This window comes from Halichoerus grypus, chromosome 9 (genome assembly GCF_964656455.1).
Source record: "Halichoerus grypus chromosome 9, mHalGry1.hap1.1, whole genome shotgun sequence".
Lineage (NCBI taxonomy): Eukaryota > Metazoa > Chordata > Mammalia > Carnivora > Phocidae > Halichoerus > Halichoerus grypus.
In genome coordinates, this window is record NC_135720.1 from 126,541,095 (window position 1) to 126,562,002 (window position 20,908).

Genomic DNA, 20,908 nt, shown 5'->3' on the forward strand with positions numbered 1-20,908 from the left:
GGCACGTTCTGCATGGAGCACTGGGTGTTATGCACAAACAATGAATCATGGAACACTATATCTAAAACTAATGATGTAATGTATGGGGATTAACATAACAATAAAAAAATTAAAAAAAAAAAGGAGTTATTTAAATGTGTCGTTTAGGGTGGCTCAGTCCATTGAGCGTTGGACTTTTGATTTCGGTTCAGGTCATGATCTCAGGGTCCTGGAATTGAGCCCCGAGGTGAGGAGTCTGCTTGAGATTCTCTCTCTCCCTCTCCCTCGACCCCTCTTCCCTCCACTCTCTCCCTAAATAAATAATAAATAATTAAAATCTTAAAAAAATAAATGTGTCTGTTTAAATTTCCAAATACTTGGGGGCCTTTGTTTTTTCATTGTTGAATTTCATTTTGTTTCTTTGTCAGAGGATATGATCTCTGTGATATTGTTTTTCTAAATTTATATCTTAATTTATGACCCACTGTACGGGTCATGTGTTCTGTAAATGTTCCATGTGAATTTGATAAAACTAACATATATGTAAGAATTTTTATTACAAATAGTTATCAATATTTACAATTCTATTCTTATTTTATTTATAATTCTATCCTCTATAGTCTTAACTTTCTCTGCTTCTGAGAGAAATATGCTAAAATACCCCACTCTGATTCTATTGTATTTTTCCCTCACAATTCTCTTAGTTTTTGCTTTATATTTTTCAAAGTCATGTTGTTAAATGCATAAAGCATGTAGTATTACTTATTTTGCCTCAATGTTTTCTTTTTTTTTAAATTTTTTTATTGTTATGTTAATCCCCATACATTACATCATTAGTTTTAGATATAGTGTTCCATGATTCATTGTTTGTGCATAACACCCAGTGCTCCATGCAGAACGTGCCCTCCTCAATACCCATCACCAGGCTAACCCATCCTCCCAACCCCCTCCCCTCTAGAACCCTCAGTTTGTTTTTCAGAGTCCATCGTCTCTCATGGTTCTTCTCCCCCTCCGATTTCCCCCCCTTCATTCTTCCCCTCCTGCTACATTCTTCTTCTTCTTTTTTTCTTTCTTAACATATATTGCATTATTTGTTTCAGAGGTACAGATCTGAGATTCAACAGTCTTGCACAATTCACAGCGCTTACCAGAACACATACCCTCCCCAGTGTCCATCACCCAGTCACCCCATCCCTCCCACCCCACCCCCCACTCCAGCAACCCTCACTTTGTTTCCTGAGATTAAGAATTCCTCATATCAGTGAGGTCATATGATACATGTCTTTCTCTGTTTGACTTATTTCGCTCAGCATAATAGCCTCCAGTTCCATCCACGTCGTTGCAAATGGCAAGATCTCATTCCTTTTGATGGCTGCATAATATTCCATTGTATATATATACCACATCTTCTTTATCCATTCATCTGTTGATGGACATCTTGGCTCTTTCCACAGTTTGGCTATTGTGGACATTGCTGCTATAAACATCGGGGTGCACGTACCCTTTCGGGTCCCTACTTTTGTGTCTTTGGGGTAAATACCCAGGAGTGCAATTGCTGGATCATATGGTAGCTCTATTTTCAACTTTTTGAGGAACCTCCACACTGTTTTCCAGAGTGGCTGCACCAGCTTGCATTCCCACCAACACTGTAGGAGGGTTCCCCTTTCTCCGCATCCCCGCCAACATCTGTCATTTCCTGACTTGTTAATTTTAGCCATTCTGACTGGTGTGAGGTGGTATCTCATTGAGGTTTTGATTTGGATTTCCCTGATGCCGAGCGATATTGAACACTTTTTCATGTGTCTGTTGGCCGTTTGGATGTCTTCTTTGGAAAAATGTCTGTTCATGTCTTCTGCCCATTTCTTGATTGGATTCTTTGTTCTTTTGGTGTTGAGTTTGATGAGTTCTTTATAGATTTTGGATACTAGCCCTTTATCTGATATGTCATTTGCAAATATCTTCTCCCATTCTGTCAGTTGTCTTTTGGTTTTGTTGACTGTTTCCTTTGCTTTGCAAAAGCTTTTTATCTTGATGAAGTCCCAGTAGTTCATTTTTGCCCTTGCTTCCCTTGCCTTTGGCGATGTTTCTAGGAAGAATTTGCTGCAGCTGAGGTCAAAGAGGTTGCTGCCTGTGTTCTCCTTTAGGATTTTGATGGACTCCTGTCTCACATTGAGGTCTTTCAACCATTTGGAGTCTATTTTTGTGTGTGGTGTAAGGAAATGGTCCAGTTTCATTCTTCTGCATGTGGCTGTCCAATTTTCCCAACACCATTTGTTGAAGAGACTGTCTTTTTTCCATTGGACATTCTTTCCTGCTTTGTCAAAGATTAGTTGACCATAGAGTTGAGGGTCCATTTCTGGGCTCTCTATTCTGTTCCATTGATCTATGTGTCTGTTTTTGTGCCAGTACCATACTGTCTTGATGATGACAGCTTTGTAGTAGAGCTGGAAGTCTGGAATTGTGATGCCGCCAGCTTTGCTTTTCTTTTTCAACATTCCTCTGGCTATGCGGGGTCTTTTCTGGTTCCATACAAATTTTAGGATTATTTGTTCCATTTCTTTGAAGAAAGTGGATGGTATTTTGATGGGGATTGCATTGAATGTGTAGATTGCTCTAGGTAGGATTGACATCTTCACAATATTTGTTCTTCCAGTCCATGAGCATGGAACGTTTTTCCATTTCTTTGTGTCTTCCTCAATTTCTTTCATGAGTATTTTATAGTTTTCTGAGTACAGATCCTTTGCCTCTTTGGTTAGATTTATTCCTAGGTATCTTATGGTTTTGGGTGCAATTGTAAATGGGATCGACTCCTTAATTTCTCTTTCTTCTGACTTGTTGTTGGTGTATAGGAATGCCACTGACTTCTGTGCATTGATTTTATATCCTGCCACTTGACTGAATTCCTGTATGAGTTCTAGCAGTTTTGGGGTGGAGTCTTTGGGATTTTCCACATAAAGTATCATATCATCTGCAAAGAGTGAGAGTTTGACTTCTTCTTTGCCGATTTGGATGCCTTTGATTTCTTTTTGTTGTCTGATTGCTGTGGCTAGGACTTCCAATACTATGTTGAATAGCAGTGGTGATAGTGGACATCCCTGCCGCGTTCCTGACCTTAGGGGGAAAGCTCTCAGTTTTTCCCCATTGAGAATGATATTCGCTGTAGGTTTTTCATAGATGGCTTTTATGATATTGAGGTATGTACCCTCTATCCCTATACTCTGAAGAGTTTTGATCAAGAAAGGATGCTGTACTTTGTCAAATGCTTTTTCTGCATCTATTGAGAGGATCATATGATTCTTGTTCTTTCTTTTGTTAATGTATTGTATCACGTTGATTGATTTGCGGATGTTGAACCAACCTTGCAGCCCAGGGATAAATCCGACTTGGTCGTGGTGAATAATCCTTTTAATGTACTGTTGGATCCTATTGGCTAGTATTTTGGTGAGAATTTTTGCATCCATGTTCATCAGGGATATTGGTCTGTAATTCTCCTTTTTGATGGGGTCTTTGTCTGGTTTTGGGATCAAGGTAATGCTGGCCTCATAAAATGAGTTTGGAAGTTTTCCTTCCATTTCTGTTTTTTGGAACAGTTTCAGAAGGATAGGTATTAATTCTTCTTGAAATGTTTGGTAGAATTCCCCTGGGAAGCCATCTGGCCCTGGGCTTTTGTGTTTTGGGAGATTTTTGATGACTGCTTCTATTTCCTTAGTGGTTATAGGTCTGTTCAGGTTTTCTATTTCTTCCTGGTTCAGTTTTGGTAGTTGATACATCTCTAGGAATGCATCCATTACCTCCAGGTTATCTAATTTGCTGGCATAGAGTTGCTCATAATATGTTCTTATAATTGTTTGTATTTCTTTGGTGTTGGTTGTGATTTCTCCTCTTTCATTCATGATTTTGTTGCTTTGGGTCATTTCTCTTTTCTTTTTGATAAGTCTGGCCAGGGGCTTATCAATCTTGTTAATTCTTTCAAAGAACCAGCTCCTAGTTTCGTTGATCTGTTCTACTGTTCTTTTGGTTTCTATTTCATTGATTTCTGCTCTGATCTTTATGATTTCTCTTCTCCTGCTGGGTTTAGGCTTTATTTGCTGTTCTTTCTCCAGCTCCTTTAGGTGTAGGGTTAGGTTGTGTACTTGAGACCTTTCTTGTTTCTTGAGAAAGGCTTGTATTGCTATATACTTTCCTCTTAGGACTGCCTTTGCTGTATCCCAAAGATTTTGAATAGTTGTGTTTTCATTTTCATTGGTTTCCATGAATTTTTTTAATTCTTCTTTAATTTCCTGGTTGACCCATTCATTCTTCAGTAGGATGCTCTTTAGCCTCCATGTATTTGAGTTCTTTCCGACTTTCCTCTTGTGATTGAGTTCTAGTTTCAAAGCATTGTGGTCTGAAAATAGGCAGGGGATGATCCCAATCTTCTGGTACCGGTTGAGACCTGATTTATGACCTAGGATGTGATCTATTCTGGAGAATGTTCCATGGGCACTAGAGAAGAATGTGTATTCTGTTGCTTTGGGATGGAATGTTCTGAATATGTCTGTGAAGTTCATTTGGTCCAGTGTGTCATTTAAAGTCTTTATTTCCTTGTTGATCTTTTGCTTAGACGATCTGTCCATTTCAGTGAGGGGGCTGTTAAAGTCCCCCACTATTATTGTATTGTTGTCAATGTGTTTCTTTGCTTTTGTTATTAATTGGCTTATATAATTGGCTGCTCCCATGTTAGGGGCATAGATATTTACAATTGTTAGATCTTCTTGTTGGAGAGACCCTTTAGGTAGGATATAGTGTCCTTCCTCATCTCTTATTACAGTCTTTGGTTTAAAATCTAATTTGTCTGATATAAGGATTGCCACCCCAGCTTTCTTTTGGTGTCCATTAGCATGGTAAATGGTTTTCCACCCCCTCACTTTCAATCTGGGGGTGTCTTTGGGTCTAAAATGAGTCTCTTGCAGACAGCATATCGATGGGTCTTGTTTTTTAATCCAATCTAATAGCCTGTGTCTTTTGATTGGGGCATTTAGCCCGTTTACATTCAGGGTAACTATTGAAAGATAGGAATTCAGTGCCATTGTATTGCCTGTAAAGTGACTGTTACTGTATATTGTTTGTGTTCCTTTCTGGTCTATGTTGCTTTTAGGCTCTCTCTTTGCTTAGAGGACCCCTTTCAATATTTGTTGTAGGGCTGGTTTCGTGTTTGCAAATTCCTTTAGTTTTTGTTTGTCCTGGAAGCTTTTTATCTCTCCTTCAATTTTCAATGACAGCCTAGCTGGATATAGTATTCTTGGCTGCATATTTTTCTCATTTAGTGCTCTGAATATGTCCTGCCAGTCCTTTCTGGCCTGCCAGGTCTCTGTGGATAAGTCTGTTGCCAATCTAATGTTTCTACCATTGTAGGTTACATATCTCTTCTCCCGAGCTGCTTTCAGGATTTTCTCTTTGTCTCTGAGACTCGTAAGTTTTACTATTAGATGTCGGGGTGTTGACCTATTTTTATTGATTTTGAGAGGGGTTCTCTGTGCTTCCTGGATTTTGATGCCTGTTTCCTTCCCCAAATTAGGGAAGTTCTCTGCTATAATTTGCTCCATTATACCTTCTGCCCCTCTCTCTCTTTCTTCTTCTTCTGGGATCCCAATTATCCTAATGTTGTTTCGTCTTATGGTATCGTTTATCTCTCGAATTCTGCCCTCGTGATCCAGTAGTTGTTTATCTCTCTTTTTCTCAGCTTCTTTATTTTCCATCATTTGGTCTTCTATCTCACTGATTCTTTCTTCTGCCTCATTTATCCTAGCAGTTAGCGCCCCCATATTTGATTGCACCTCATTAATAGCCTTTTTGATTTCTACTTGGTTAGATTTTAGTTCTTTTACTTCTCCAGAAAGGGTTTCTCTAATAACTTCCATGCTTTTTTCAAGCCCAGCTAGTATCTTTAAAGTGATGATTCTGAACTCTAGATCTGACATCGTACTAATGTCCATATTGAGTAGGTCCCTGGCAGTCGGTACTACCTCTTGTTCTTTTTGTTGAGGTGATTTTTTTCCGTCTTGTCATTTTGTGCAGAGGAGAATAGATTAATGAGAGAACAAAATGCTAGCAGGGTAACAACGTCCCCAGAAAATATACTCTAAACAAATCAGAAAAGACCTGAAGCAGTGGGAAAAGAAAGGGAAAGAGAGAAAAAAGAAAAAGAAAGAAAAAAAGAAAAAAGAAAAAGATAAAGATAAAAACAAACAAAAGCAGAACAAAACAAAACAAAACAAAAACAGAATGTGATCAAATATGATCAGGCTGGTTTATAGATCAGTGCCACACACTAGATTTTGGGTGTATTTTGGTCTGTTGAAAGAAAGTCCCTCCCAAAATTTTAAAGAAAGAAAAACTTATGTATGTACAAAAATAAGGGTTGATATGATGAAGGGATGGAATATGACTGTAAAGATGGAAATTATAAAAAATTTTATAAAAGGATTTGATAAGTTGTTTGAAAAAAGAAAGAAGAGGATTAAAAAAAGAAAGAAAGAAAAAAGGGAGAGAATGTGATCAGGCAGGGGAGGAGAAAAAAACCATACACTAGAGATTTAGAGTATATTTTGATCTGTTAGAAGAAACTATCTCAAGATTTTAAAGAGAGAACAACTTATATATATATGCCAAAAATACAGGTAACTACTATGAAGGGATAGAATATGACTTTAAAAATGAAAAATTAAAATGTTTTTTTTTAAAAAAGGGATTGATAAGATGTTGGTTGAAAAAGGGAAAAAGAAAAATTCAAAAAAAAAGAAAAAAGAAAAAAGAAAAAAGGACAGTTAAAAAAAATAATTAACTTTGAAAGACTAAAGAATCATGGTAAAAAAGCCATGAATTCTATGTGCAGTATTCCCCTAGCGCTGGAGCTCTGCCGTTCTCACTGATCGGTAAACCTGGTCTTGGCTGGCTGTTCTCGCTGATCTTCTGGGGGAGGGGCCTGTTGCCGTGGTTCCCAAATGTCTTTGCCGGAGGCAGAATTGCCCCGCCCTTGCCGGTCCGGGCTAAGTAATCTGCTCGGGGTTTGCTCTCGGGAGCTTTTGTTCCCTGCAAGCTTTCCGTACAGCTTTGGAGGCGGAGAGTGAAAATGGCGGCATCCCAATCTCTGCCCGGAGGAGCCGAGAACTCGGGGTCCCGCTCCTCAGCGAGCCCCCAGAGAAAAGCAGTCAGTCACTCCCGTCTCCCCGGTCTCCGGCCACACTCCGCGCTCACCCGGCCTGTGACCGCGCCTTTCTATCTGGCACCCGACCCCGGGTGGAGTCTCCAAACCCAGCAGATCCCCGTGGTGCGCTCCCGCACCTCTCCTCCTGGGGGAAGAAGGTGAGTCTCCCCAATCTGCCGCTTGTTGGGTCCCTGCTGGAGGAGCAGTGGCCCGACTGTGCCGCGGATCACGGTTTATAGCAACCCCGAGCTGAGAGCCCGCGCCTGGGCTCCGTCTCTGCAGCCGGCTTCCCTGCTCCGGTACCTGGGAGCTCTGCCGCACTCAGGCACCCCCGGTCTTTCTGTGACCCCGAGGGTCCTGAGACCACACTGTCCCGCGAGGGTTCCACCCCCCACTTCGCCACCAGAGTGACGTCCCTCAGCGGAGCAGACTCTAAAAGTTCCGATTTTGTGCTCCGTGGCTCTATCACTTGCCAGAAGCGGCCGACGGAGGCCCCTCCCCCGCCGTCTATCCTTCCGAATAACGCCTCAGATTCACTTCTCCGCACGTCCTACCTTCCAGAAAGTGGTCGCTTTTCTGTTCAGAGAGTTGTTGCTATTCTTTTCTTCGATCTCCTGTTGAGTTCATAGGTGTTCAGAATGGTTTGATCCCTATCCAGCTGAATTCCTGAGAGGAGACGAAATCCAGGTCTCCTACTCCTCCGCCATCTTGCTCCGCCCCCTTGCCTCAATGTTTTCTTAACAAAAAATTATACTTCAATGATTTTATAATCTGGTGATAAACGGTATTAGAATTAGTAGTTATAGTTAATTAGAATTAATTTGGATTTGCCTGATAAATCTTTTCCTATTCCTGTATTTTCAGTCTTTTGTTCTGATTCTAAGTTGTTAAATATTTAATCTAATCTGATAATAGACGGGTTGTCTTCTTTTACCTAAATCCTAATTATTGGTATATTTAGATTTCTTCCATTTTATATATTTTTTGCCTCTTTTACTCTCCTTTTTCTGACTCATGTTAGTTTCATGAAGTTTTTACATTTTCTTTTTTCCCCATTCTGTAATAGCTATTATTTGTATCTGTATTTTTTTTACTTTTTTGTTTATGTTTATTGTTTATCTTTGTTAACACATGTACTTAACTATGAAATCTTTCAACAAATTCCAAACTCATTCAATAGTTCTAATCACTTATCAACCCAAAAAAGGACCTTAGCGTCTTTTGGCTATCCATTAAGCTACCTTCCCCAATTTGTACTACTATTTAGAGTCTTTTTTAATTAAAAAGTATAAGCAGATATCATGATTCCATAGTAGGGTAGATTATTTATCAAACTTGCCAGATTATTATATCAAAATTTGTCCTCATCTTTGTTCTTTACATCTATTTTTTTTTTTATCTGTATTAACTTGGCTCTAGAGTATCCATTAGTAATGAGGGCTTATGGGTGGTAGCTTTCTTTTTATATATCTAAAATGACTTATTTGGGGCTTATTTTGAGTAAGCCTCATCTATTAAACATCCTGACAATTATTTTCTAACAGCATTTGAGGATACTATCCTATTGTTTCCTGGCGTCTGTTGTTGATAAAAAGTCAACTTGCTATTTCTTTGTAGTATATCTTTTCCCTGGTAGCATATGAGATTTTGCTTTTTCCCTTATATTCCCTAGTTTCACCACCATATTTCTAGTGGATTTATATTTTACCTTCCTTGATGCTATAAATACATTTCTGATCTCAGGACTAATGTCTTTTTTTATAAATTCCAGAAAATGATCCTCTAATATCTCTTCAAAATTCCTCAAAATTTGCTGTTTCTGTCTCTTTGGGCTATCCTCTGGTCAAACCCTTCAGTACCATTTTTCAACTCATAAATTCTTTCTTCATTTGTGTCCAGTCTAGAATTTAGTTTGTCATCTCAATTCTTTAATTTTGAAATCTTTATTGTCTGAAATGTAGTTTTCATTTCTAAAACACCCATTTTCTCATAGTCATCTGTTTCTCCCTACATTTTCTTATTCCATCATTTCTTTTTCTTTTAAATGGATGTTAATCCTCCATTCATCTCTTTATGTGTCCTAAATATATTAAAGTCTTTGTTAGACTATGAATATTAATTTTTTCATGTGAATTCATGTTTTAATTATATTAACTTGGGTGACTTTCTCAGCATGAGAATTCCTCATCATGTGTTTTGATATTCTGGTTCACAGATTTATTTTGAATGGAAGGTTATTTGGTTATTTGTGTCATTTGTTGTCTCTCTCTCTCAATCTCCCTCTCTTTCTCTTTCTTAATTCTTCCTTGAGTGGTGGGATGCTCTGACTAGTGGGATACTTCTTTCCAGCCTTCCAGGCCCCAAGTGCAGAACTTGACCTTACGGTGTCTCTCTGGAACTCTTCCCAGTGGTGTGTAGAGATATCACTGATCAATCCAGTCACCAGAGTAGAATTGGTTCAGCAGCTCAGCCTGAGGAGGTGGCCTTGTACTCCACCACCAAAGACAGTCCTAACCACCAGTGAACAGCTAATTTTCGATTCAGCTTCCTTTCATTGTTGGGAATGTTCTATCCCAGCCTTTTGCTTCAAGCCATGAGGTGAGCTCTGTTCCTCAATCCACACTGGAGCCATTTTGTTCCCCAGTTCTGTGCAGGCACCCAACTCCTGGCCCCCTTGCTCTTCTTTATGGTGGAACTGAGTGGCTTCAGTCCTGCTCTCCACTGGGCTGCCTTCTGGTTCTGCTCTACAGAGATACTTTTGAGCCAATGTGAGTCTGTTTTTTTCTTTTTATATTTTATCTATCATTGACATGGGCTTGGAAGAGAGGAGATTGGTCAATATTTAGCATTTTGTACATACCTTATATCAGATTTAATAATTTATCTAAGGAGCTTAAACCTTTATCAACTTCACATCTGAGTGTCAAAAATCTTCAAAATTTGGAAAATAACCTTTTAAGCAGATAATACGATAGCCCACTTATAAAGGTATCAGTTCCTCCAAACTCCAATATTTACAGCTTGGCACAGGTTAAAATAAACACATGTTGGGGTTCCTGGATGGCTCAGTTGGTTAAGGATCTGCCTTTGGCTCAGATCATGATCCTAGAGTCCTGGGATCGAGCCCTGAGTTGGGCTCCTTGCTCAGTGGGGAGCCTGTTTCTCCATCTGCCTGCTTTTCACCCTGCTTGTACATGCATGGGCTCTCTCTCTCTGACAAATAAATAAATAAAATCTTTAAAAAAAATAAACATATTTTAAAATTTAAAATATTTTTTTCTTGACATAGTTCTGGACTTGGTAGGCTCTACCCCATCTATACAAATTATCATTTATTTGCCATCTAGTACTCAGGAGTTTCATTGCTATGATATTTACTGGGAGTAAAAGTCAGTGTCCCTGTGATTATATCACATTAACTAATCTTGATGACTAAGTGAATGTACTCATTAAAATTATGGGGTAAAAAGTGAGATAACTGAAAAAGTGGTGAGAATATATATTTTTATTGAGCAGTTGGGCATAAGGCTTAACTTATTCAGGAGATTTGCTCAGTTTTAGAATACTTCAAGCTGACTAGGCAAATAAAGGTAACGCCAGAATAGTGGTACCAGAATTATGATAGTCCTTACTCCAAAGATAATATAAAATCTTAAAAGTTAAAGTATTTTATATTATTTATTTATTTTTCCCAGTATTTAACTTACATATTTATGTCCACATAATGTAAATTAGAAAGCCCTCCCTCTGTTTATATATAAACATAGATTTCATGGTTTAGAAAAATGTCATGTGATAACATACATATATATGCTACATCTGGGTTAATTCAAGGACTAAATTTTTAGGCATTGCTCAGATTTCTTAGATGTGCAAGTGGATGAGGAGGATTCTGTGGGTGAGGAAAATAACATCTGATCCACTGAGCATCAGCAATTTAATCTTACTCTGATTCTTCTGCACTAACAATCGGCCCTCAAATCAGGAAATACTGAGGCTTTAGACTTAAACTCTAAAATCTTGCCCATTTTTAAATTAACTTATTAGGTTTTTTTGCTATTGAGTTGCAGGAGTTCCTTATATATTTTGTAACTTAACGCTTATCAGATACATGGTTTACAAATATTTTCTCCCATTCCACAGGTTATTTTTTCACTCTGTCAATGGGCTAAAGGCCTGAATAGACATTTCTCCAAAGAAGATTACACAAATGGTTAAAAGGTATATGAAAAGCTGCTTAGTGTCATTAATCATCAGGCAAATGCAAATCAAAACCATAATGTAATATTACCTTACACCTGCCCCCCCCCCCAAAAAAAGCAAGTGTTGGCAAGAATGTGGAGAAATTGGAACTTTTGTATATTATTGGTGGGGATACAAAATGGTGTAGCTGCTGTGGAAAGCAGTATATTGGTGCCTCAAAATATTAAAAATAGAACCACCATGTGATCCAACAATCCCATTTCTGGGTGTTTATCCAAAAGAATTGACATTGGGATCTTGAAGAGATATCTGTACCTCAATGTTCATTGCAGCAGTATTCATTGCCAAGATGTAGAAGCAACCTAAATGCCCATCCACAGATGAATGGTTGAAGAAAATATGATATATATGTACAATGGAATATTATTCAGTCTTTAGAAAGGAGGAAGTCCTGTAACATGCCACAATATGGATAAACCTTGGGGATATTATCCGAAGTGAAATAAGCCAGTCTCAAAAGGACACATACTGCATAATCCCCCTTACATGAATTATCTAAAATAGTCAAATAGATAGAATCAAAATGTAGGATGGTATTTTCCAGGGGCTGCGGCAGAGGGGGAAATGAGAAGTTGTTATTCAACAGGAATAAAGTTTCAGTTAAGCAAGATGAGTAGGTTTCCGAGGTCTGCTGTAAAACATTCCACCTATAGTTAACAACACTGTATTTTATACTTAAAAAGCGTAAGGCTGTATATCTCATGTTTTGTGTTCTTAGCACAACATAAGATTGAAAAAAATTAATATTATCTCTCTTGCAAAGTAGTTCTATCAAACAAGATTAATAGTATATAGTTCCTGGTCCATAGTATTATTGAATATTTTAAAAGACAAGTCTGTTCAACAAATAGTGTTGGGAAAACTGGACAGCAACATGCAAAAGAATGAAACTGGACCACTTTCTTACACCATACACAAAAAAATAGAAATGATGAAAGATCTAAATGTGAGACAGGAAACTGTCAAAATCCTAGAGGAGAACACAGGCAGTAACCTCTTTGACATCGGCCATAGCAACTTCTTACTAGATACATCATTCATTCCAAATGAACTATTTGGATTTTATCAAGATAAAAATCTTCTGCACAGTGAAGGAAAGAATCAACAAAACTAAAAAGCAATCTTTGGAATGGGAGAAGATATTTGCAAATGACATATCTGATAAAGGATTAGTATCCGAAATCTATGAAAAATTTACCAACTCGACACCCAAAAAAGAAATGGACAGAAGACATGAATAGACATTTTTCCAAAGATGGCATACAGATAATCAACAGACACATGGACAGATGCTCAACATCACTCATCATCAGGGAAATACAAATCAAAACTACAGTGAGATATCACCTCAAACCTGTCAGAATGATTAAAATTAACAACACAGGAACTAACAGATATTGGCCAGGATGCAGAGAAAGGGGGACCCTCTTACACTCTTGGTGGGATTGCAAACTGGTGCAGCCACTCTGGAAACAGTATGGAGATTACTCAAAAAGTTAAAAATAGAACACCCTACAATCCAGCAATTGCACTACTAGGTATTTACCCAAAGGATACAAAGATACTGATTTGAAGGGACACATGCACCCCAATATTTATAGCAGCAATGTCCGCAATAGCCAAACTATGGAAAGAACCCAAATATCCATTGACTGATGAATGGGTAAAGAAAATGTAGTATATATATATATATATATATATATAAACACACACACAATGGAATATTACTCAGCCATCAAAAAGAATGAAACCTTGCCATTTGCAATAACATGGATGGAGCTAGAGTATATTATGCTAAGTGAAATAATTCAGTCAGAGAAAGACAACTACCATATGATTTCACTCATATGTGGAATTAAAGAAACAAAACAGATTAACACGGAAAAAAAAGAAGCAAACCATCAAACATACTCTTAAACTGAGGGTTGGTGGAGGGGAGGTGGGCTGGGGGATGGACTAGATCAGTATGGGTATTAAGGAGGGCAGGTGTTGTGATGAGCACTGGGTGTTGTATGTAAGTGATGAGTCACTAAATTCTACTCCTGAAACTAATATTACACTATATGTTAACTAAGTGGAATTTAAATAAATCTTAAACAAAAAAGGAACTAAAAATAAATAAATAAAATTAAAAGTAAAAAACAAACTTGCCACACACACCCCTGGCTTAAGAAATGTCACCCTTTACTTGTACTTGTTTTCCAAATCTGACAACATAGAGATTGAGAGCTATTTATTTTCTTCTATTTAGATCCTCATTTATGGAAAACTTTTGCTGACCCTAAGCCTCCCCAAAAGGCAAAACAGCCAAATATAGTACCAAATCTATTCAGAAGTTCTTACTAAAATTTATTACTCACATTTCTACTTTCATAAAATTGCCCATATTTCTAATTTATTTTCCTCTTTAAGTCTATTTAAGATTTCAAACATAGTGTAACTGTTGCTTCCTGAGGCACATCTGTCTCCTGAGCTACCCTGGCCCCCCACATTAGTGTTCCCTTCCTGTCGAGAGGGTTGGCTGCTCTAGGCCTGACATGAATGAGCCTTAAATCTGAATTTAAGTTTGCTGTTTCACCTCTCACTTACTGCTCTTTTTAATTCAGCTTTATTTTTATACCTACTGTGTGCTTAAAGCTCCCTTTCTCCTCACTCAAGGGTGAGAAGGCTGGTTGAATCATCTCTGAGTTAGACAGCAAATTTTTAGAATTCTTCTAACTTCCAAGTAAATGTCTTTGTGTGACCCAATCAAATTTGACAATGAGGACATTATCTCCATCAGACATATACATAAATTTAATACCCTTGGATGTTCTATTCTGTCCACTTTTTAATTTTTTTTTTGTCTTTGTGGCTATCCTAAAATGGGTTCAGTTTTACTACAGGCCAGTTCTCCACAAACTTCTGAGTATAGCCTGGCCAAAATGGCGGCTGCTTTTGAACTCCATGTTTTTCATATTTATTTTTAACCATACTTAGTTTCATGGAATTGAGCAAAAGGAGAGGGAAGAACCCAGGGATGAGGGATAAGAATGTAATGCACTGTAGCTTTAGAGAAATACATGAAATAGTTCTGTCTTATTTAAAAAGATTTTTAAAATTAGTTTAAATCATTTGCAACTTACAAGAAGTTCTCTCATGATGTCTGTTCGATATAACAATGGCAAGATGATGAGTTGTGGGCTCAAGCACCCAGAAAGCTTGATGGTCTATCTGGTATTTTTGGCTCCATTATTGGTTGGTCTCTAAGTAAACCAAAGTGATTGTAAGTACAAAGGTAGCCAAGATGGTTGGATATGTTGTCAATTCTAAAGGATACCATGGTGAGGACTACATATTGAGAGAGGAACTTTAGTAGATTACTAGGTCATTGACAATAAATTATGAGCACAAATGTACTTAAAGGAGTCTTAGGGATGTGTTTCACTTTACAGTTCTTTGTCCATTTGGGCTGCTATAATACTGTAAATGGCATGGCTTATAAACAACAGAAATTTAATTCTCACTTCTGGAGGCTGGTGCCAGCATGGTTGGGTTCTGGCAAGAACCTTTTCCTGGGTTGCAGACTGTAGGCTTCTCACTGTGTCCTCACATGCAAGAGAGCAGAGAGAGAGAAAGCAAGCTCTCTCACTGACTCTTGTAAAGGCACAAAATCCTATTCATGGGGGCTCCACCCTTATGTCCTCATCTAATCCTAATTGCCCCCCTAATGCCATCATATTGGAGGACAGGTTTTCACTATATGACTTTTGGAGGGACACAAACATTTACTTGATAAAAGTGTTGTACATGTTCTAAGGAAGATGTCATCGAATACTATGCCCCACACAGAATGAGTAGATAGAAAGTGTGCAAACTACATGTACTTTGAGGCTCATTTATGTCAGTGTTTGCTCCTGCTATGCAGAGAACAATCTCTATATAGTTATATTTTATAATTACTGAGAAATATATTTCCAGGAGTGGACAATATGAATGTGGATTTTTTTTTAAGGTTTTTTTTTTTTGACAGAAAAAGAGACAGTGAGAGAGGGAACACAAGCAGGGGGAGTGGGAGAGGGAGAAGCAGGCTTCTCGCTGAGCAGGGAGCCGATGCGGGGCTCCATCCCAGAACCCTGGGATCATGACCTGAGCTGAAGGCAGATGCTTAATGACTCACCCACCCAGGCTCCCCATGAATGTGGATTTTTGACATTGAAATTCCTCCTCTGAATTTCTAGTGTAACTGAGGAAAATTATTCTTGGCTAAGCACTGGAATTTCTTTGACAACCTCATGGTCTTTCTGAAGCTTGACTAGTTAAAAATATACTCTTGACTATTTGATATCCTGACCTTTGAAAATTTTATTTCCTTTATTAAAATATCAACTGATACATTTTATTTGATCTACACTGAATATAACAAAAGATTTTCATAAATGTGTGTAAGATAATATGACTTTTCTCTGGACATTACACTTTAATTATTCTACTGACTTAAGAAGCCACTCAACTGAGGCAAATATTATGAACACTTTCACAGAGAAATTTTTAAATGCAAAAGTCATTAAAGTGAATAAAATTTCCTCTTGGCTCCTGCTATTCCTGGATCCTGAGAACCTTGGATCCTGAGAACAGCCACACTGTCGAATCTAGCTACTGGAAAGTATAAAATGCATCCTACATCTGTCCAGAAGAAGAAAGTCCTGAAATAATTCTTAGGCTTTCTATCTATTGCTGTTCCTCTTTTCTTTTATCTTCCTTCCTTTTAAGAAAAAAAAATAGTACTTTGGAACAAATTGATTTAGTTACATAATGCATTGATCATACCCCTAGCCTGGGGTAAGAGTATAACTTCAAAAAACAGTAATAACTAAGACAATCATCTAATTTTACTGAAATAAAACTGAAAATGTACACCCAACAAAAATCATCTTTGAGACTACTTTAGGTGCATTTGTGCTTGTACTTTATTCTCAATGACACAATAATCTACTAAAGTTCCTCCCTCGATTTTTCTCTTTGCAATCTGGAAGAACAGATTCACCAGTGATTGTGCTCATTTATAAAAGCATCCAAAACAAAATTGAACCCCAAGGCTGATAAGCTATAAAGATGCTGATCAGATCTGAGCAGAATGGACCATGCTTTGGGGCTTGCTCAGCTAAAGATGGTTCTAGAAGACTGATGGCTTTATTTACACAATTACAAACACCATAGCTCTGTCAGATGAATGGAAACTCATGAAATATGGGGCTGGCCCTTTATTAAGTAAAGAATGACATTTTGTAAAATACTTCCTAAGATTTAGTAATTTTTTGGAGTTAATTGAATTCCCAATATTCTTTGGTAGAACACATAATCAAAGGATCTTGCAAGAAAGAACAATCCAATAGTATATATATATAAAAGTTCTACAAAACAAAGACTAATGATTTTTTAATGGCTCAAACTAAAAGGGATGAACCTTGTCAAATTTATATAATTGCTATCCATAACCAGTAGAAGTCATAATCAATAAGAAATTAGAAATATGCTTGTTCTTTCTAGAGTTTCTCTTCAAAGAGAGGTTGAATATAAGAAAACAACCGAGATTCTTTCCTTTTTTATAAAGAACACAAACAGGTAAAACTGTAGTTATACTGAGGTAATATATTAAAAACAAGATTCATCTTCAGTGTGAGATTAATGCACATTTATCAGGGATGGTGTTAGTCCACAAGACTAGGCTTGGATATATTTGCTCTTGATCATTATGTCCTAGCTAGCCCCTATGACTTTTCAGATTCATATTGTAAAAATAAGACCTTGAATTTGCATTTCTGTAAATACTTTTTGCCAAATTAAAATTTTATTTGTTGACTAAATGAATAACTATGGATGCCAATTTAATGTTACTTGTATTCTCCAGATTTTATTTCATAATTCTACCAGTGAAACAGTGATGAAAATCTATTATTACCTCCAGTGGCTTTATATTTCCTGCTCTTAGTTTCTCTATGGAGAATCTTTTTTTAAATTTTTTATTGTTATCTTAATCACCATACATTACATCATTCGTTTTTGATGTAGTGTTCCATGATTCATTGTTTGTGTATAACACCCAGTGCTCTATGCAGAACGTGCCCTCTTTAATACCCATCACCATCTATGGAGAATCTTTATGCCTAGTTCATTCTGAGTCCCCAGAGTTCTTTTTTTTTTTTTTTTTAAAGATTTATTTATTTATTTTAGAGAGGAGGGGAGGGGCAGAGGGAGAAGGAGAGAATCCTGAAGCAGACTCCCTGCTGAGCGTGAGCCTGATGCAGGGCTTAATCCCAGGATCCTAAGATCATGACCTGAGCTGAAATCAAGAGTTTAACCAACTGAACCACCCACGCACCCTGCCCAGAGTTATGGTTTCTCCCGGCTTCCCTCAAAAATAAACTAACTCAGATCCCTTGTTTATACAGATATATATATATATATATATATGGAGAGAGAATTTATATATATAGAGAGATAAAGAGATATATATATAGAGATAGATATAGATAGATATGGATATATATATTCAGGAATAATAATAGCTTCCTCTTGTAGTAATAAGAAAATGAAGCAATAATCATCCAGGCCCTTGAAGCACTGAAATTAACAAATTTTGATAGTCTCAGAATAATTTGAATTAGGTGAGGAAAATTAGGTACATTCTGGTATTTGTTTGAAAACTGGTTTTCTGAGAGATATTAATTTGTTCTATTGATGTGGAAATTTAATTTGAATGAAAATGTCAGAATGAGGATATCTAAGACAGACTGGCCCCCAATATTTTTAAGGCCCCAGGAAGTAGTATATAAATGGAAGCCCACATAGTTTATGTGTAAATATTTAAAAGTCAAACTTTTATTTTTTTATTTTTTTAAAGATTTTATTTATTCATTTGAGACAGAGAGATACAGAGAGAGAGAGAGAGAGCAGGAGCAGGGGAGAGGCAGAGGGAGAGGGAGAAGCAGGCTCCCAGCTGAACCAGGACCTACATGCAGGCCTCGATCCCAAGACCCTGGTATCATGACCCGAGCAGAAGGCAGACGCTTAACCATCTGAGCCACCCAGGCGCCCCTAAAAGTCAAACTTTTAAATCAAATAAATCAAACTAACAAACCCTCAAATAAATATGTTCTATCCTCTTACCTTGCAAATGTGTGTTATAACGACCTGGCAGGCCGGATTTGAATTTGAATTCTAGAATACCTAGGAGATCTGTACTGCAGGATGATGACCAGGAGGGCTAGACAGGGGCCTCTGGCCTGGCCTCTGGGCGCACCCCTTCCACCCCCGAGCCCCATCTCCTCTTTTTTTCCCTCCCTCTTGTTGTTTACTATGAAGCCCTGTAGGCGCTAGTGTGGAGACGCCAGCCTGCATTCCAAACTCCATATACACCTCTTAGGCCTAGGGGTGTCTACAGGTATCCTCCACTTTCGGAAAGTTTGCCTTACACCCATTTGTTTTAGCCAAAGATGCGCATTAGTACCTGTACTCACTAACCAAAGGAGGTCTTTTTTTTTTTTTTAAAGATTTTATTTATTTATTTATTTGACAGAGAGAGACAGAGCGAGAGAGGGAACACAAGCAGGGGGAGTGGGAGAGGGAGAAGCAGGCCCCCCGCTGAGCAGGGAGCCCGATGCGGGGCTCCATCCCAGGACCCTGGGATCATGACCTGAGCCGAAAGCAGATGCTTAACAACTGAGCCACCCAGGCGCCCCAACCAAAAGAAATCTGAAAGGGATTTTTCTTTTACACAAAAGGCATTACTGTATGTACTAACATAGGTCTTTTGAAAAAATGCAGTGGCCCAACGGGAACTTTTGGAAAGTGCTTTATGCCATTTCGGCTTACAGAAGGTTTCATAGAAAGGCTCTACTTTTGGATATGGGACAAACCTGTATATTACTGATAGGGTAAACTTGGGGGAGAAGGGGTCAAGGGTCCTTATAATCTGGGCCACATAATTAAGGACTTCCAGGGTACCAGGTACTGTGACTGTGGTCTAGCAGGTGGTCTAGCAGGTCTAGCAGTCTGAGTAGCCAGGCCCCTTTCTACAGGCTTCTTGCCAACAGCAGGGTCAAGGTCAGAGAAAATCCAGAAAACGGTTCCTAAAGCCCAGGACCCAGGGCAAGGACCCCTCTTTCCCACATATGGAGATGATATTAACCCAAGTTCTCTATCATGCATTAAGGTGTAGGATCTAACTCAAACAAAACCATTTATCCATTTTATATCTATACCTTCTTATAAGGAATTTTGAAAATAATATTATATAAGTGAAAAATGAAATTTAAAAATAATCAGCATCTAAATTTGTGGGAGGGGCACCTGGGTGGCTCAATCAATTAAGCATCTGACTTCCACTGGGGTCATGATCTCTGGGTGCTGGGTTGGAGCCCTGGGTAGGGTTCTGCATTCAGCAGGGAGTCTGCTTGTCCCTCTCCCTCTTCCCCTCCCCCAGCTCATGCTCTCTCTCTTTCTTTCAAATAAATAAATAAAATATTGGACATCAGCGCTTTGTCTGTAGTGTCATTTGCAAATATCTTCTCCCATTCTGTGGGTTGCCTCTTTGTTTTGTTGACTGTTTCCTTTGCTGTGCAGAAGTTTTTATCTTGATGAAGTCCCAAAAGTTCATTTTTGCTTTTGCTTCACTAGCCTTGGTGATGTATCTTGAAAGAAGTTGCTGATAGGGTAAACTTGGGGGAGATGTATCTTGAAAGAAGTTGCTGTGGTCGATGTTGAAGAGGTACTGCCTATGTTCCTCTCTAGGATTTTGATGGATTCCAGTCTCACATTGAGGTCTTTCATCCATTTTGAGTTTATCTTTGTGTATGGTGTTAGAGAATGGTCGAGTTTCATTCTTTTGTATATAGCTGTCCAATTTTCCCAGCACCATTTATTGAAGAGACTGCCTTTTTTCCATTGCATATTTTTTCCTGCTTTGTCAAAGATTATTTGACCATAGAGTTGAGGGTCCATATCTGGGCTCTCTATTCTGTTCCATTGGTCTATATGTCTGTTTTTGTGCCAGTACCATGCTGTCTTGGTGATCACTGCTTTGTAATATAGCTTGAAATCTGGCAACATGATGCCCCCAGCTTTGTTTTTCTTTTTCAACATTTCCTTGGTGATTCGGGGTCTTTTCTGATTCCATACAAATTTTAGGATTGTTTGTTCCAGCACTTTGAAAAATGTCATTGGAATTTTGATCGGGATGGCATTGAGGGTACAGATTGCTCTGGGTAGCATAGACATTTTAACAATGTTTATTCTTCCGATCCATGAGCATGGAATGTTTTCCCATCTTTTTGTGTCTTCTTCAATTTCTTTCATGAGTGTTCTGTAGTTTCTAGAGTATAGATCCTTTACCTCTTTGGTTAAGTTTATTCTGAGGTATCTTATGGTTTTTGGTGATATTGTAAATGGAATCGATTCTCTAATTTCTCTTTCTACAGTTGCATTGTTATTGTATAAAAA

The 20,908-nt window shown here is 38.1% G+C and overlaps 1 long non-coding RNA gene across 14 annotated transcripts in view; it reads left to right on the top strand.

Moving 5' to 3' along the window:
• The window catches only part of LOC118555710 (uncharacterized), a 332,977-nt gene that overhangs the window by 142,639 nt on the left and 169,430 nt on the right, over window positions 1-20,908 (top strand). Inside the window, exon 4 of one of the 14 annotated variants that reach the window (XR_013441403.1) lies at window positions 11,309-11,601. The exons of the other annotated variants lie outside the window; for them this stretch is intronic. This is a non-coding gene — a long non-coding RNA (uncharacterized LOC118555710). Of the gene's footprint in view, window positions 1-11,308; window positions 11,602-20,908 lie in introns of those variants that run through there. 14 annotated transcript variants of the gene reach the window in all.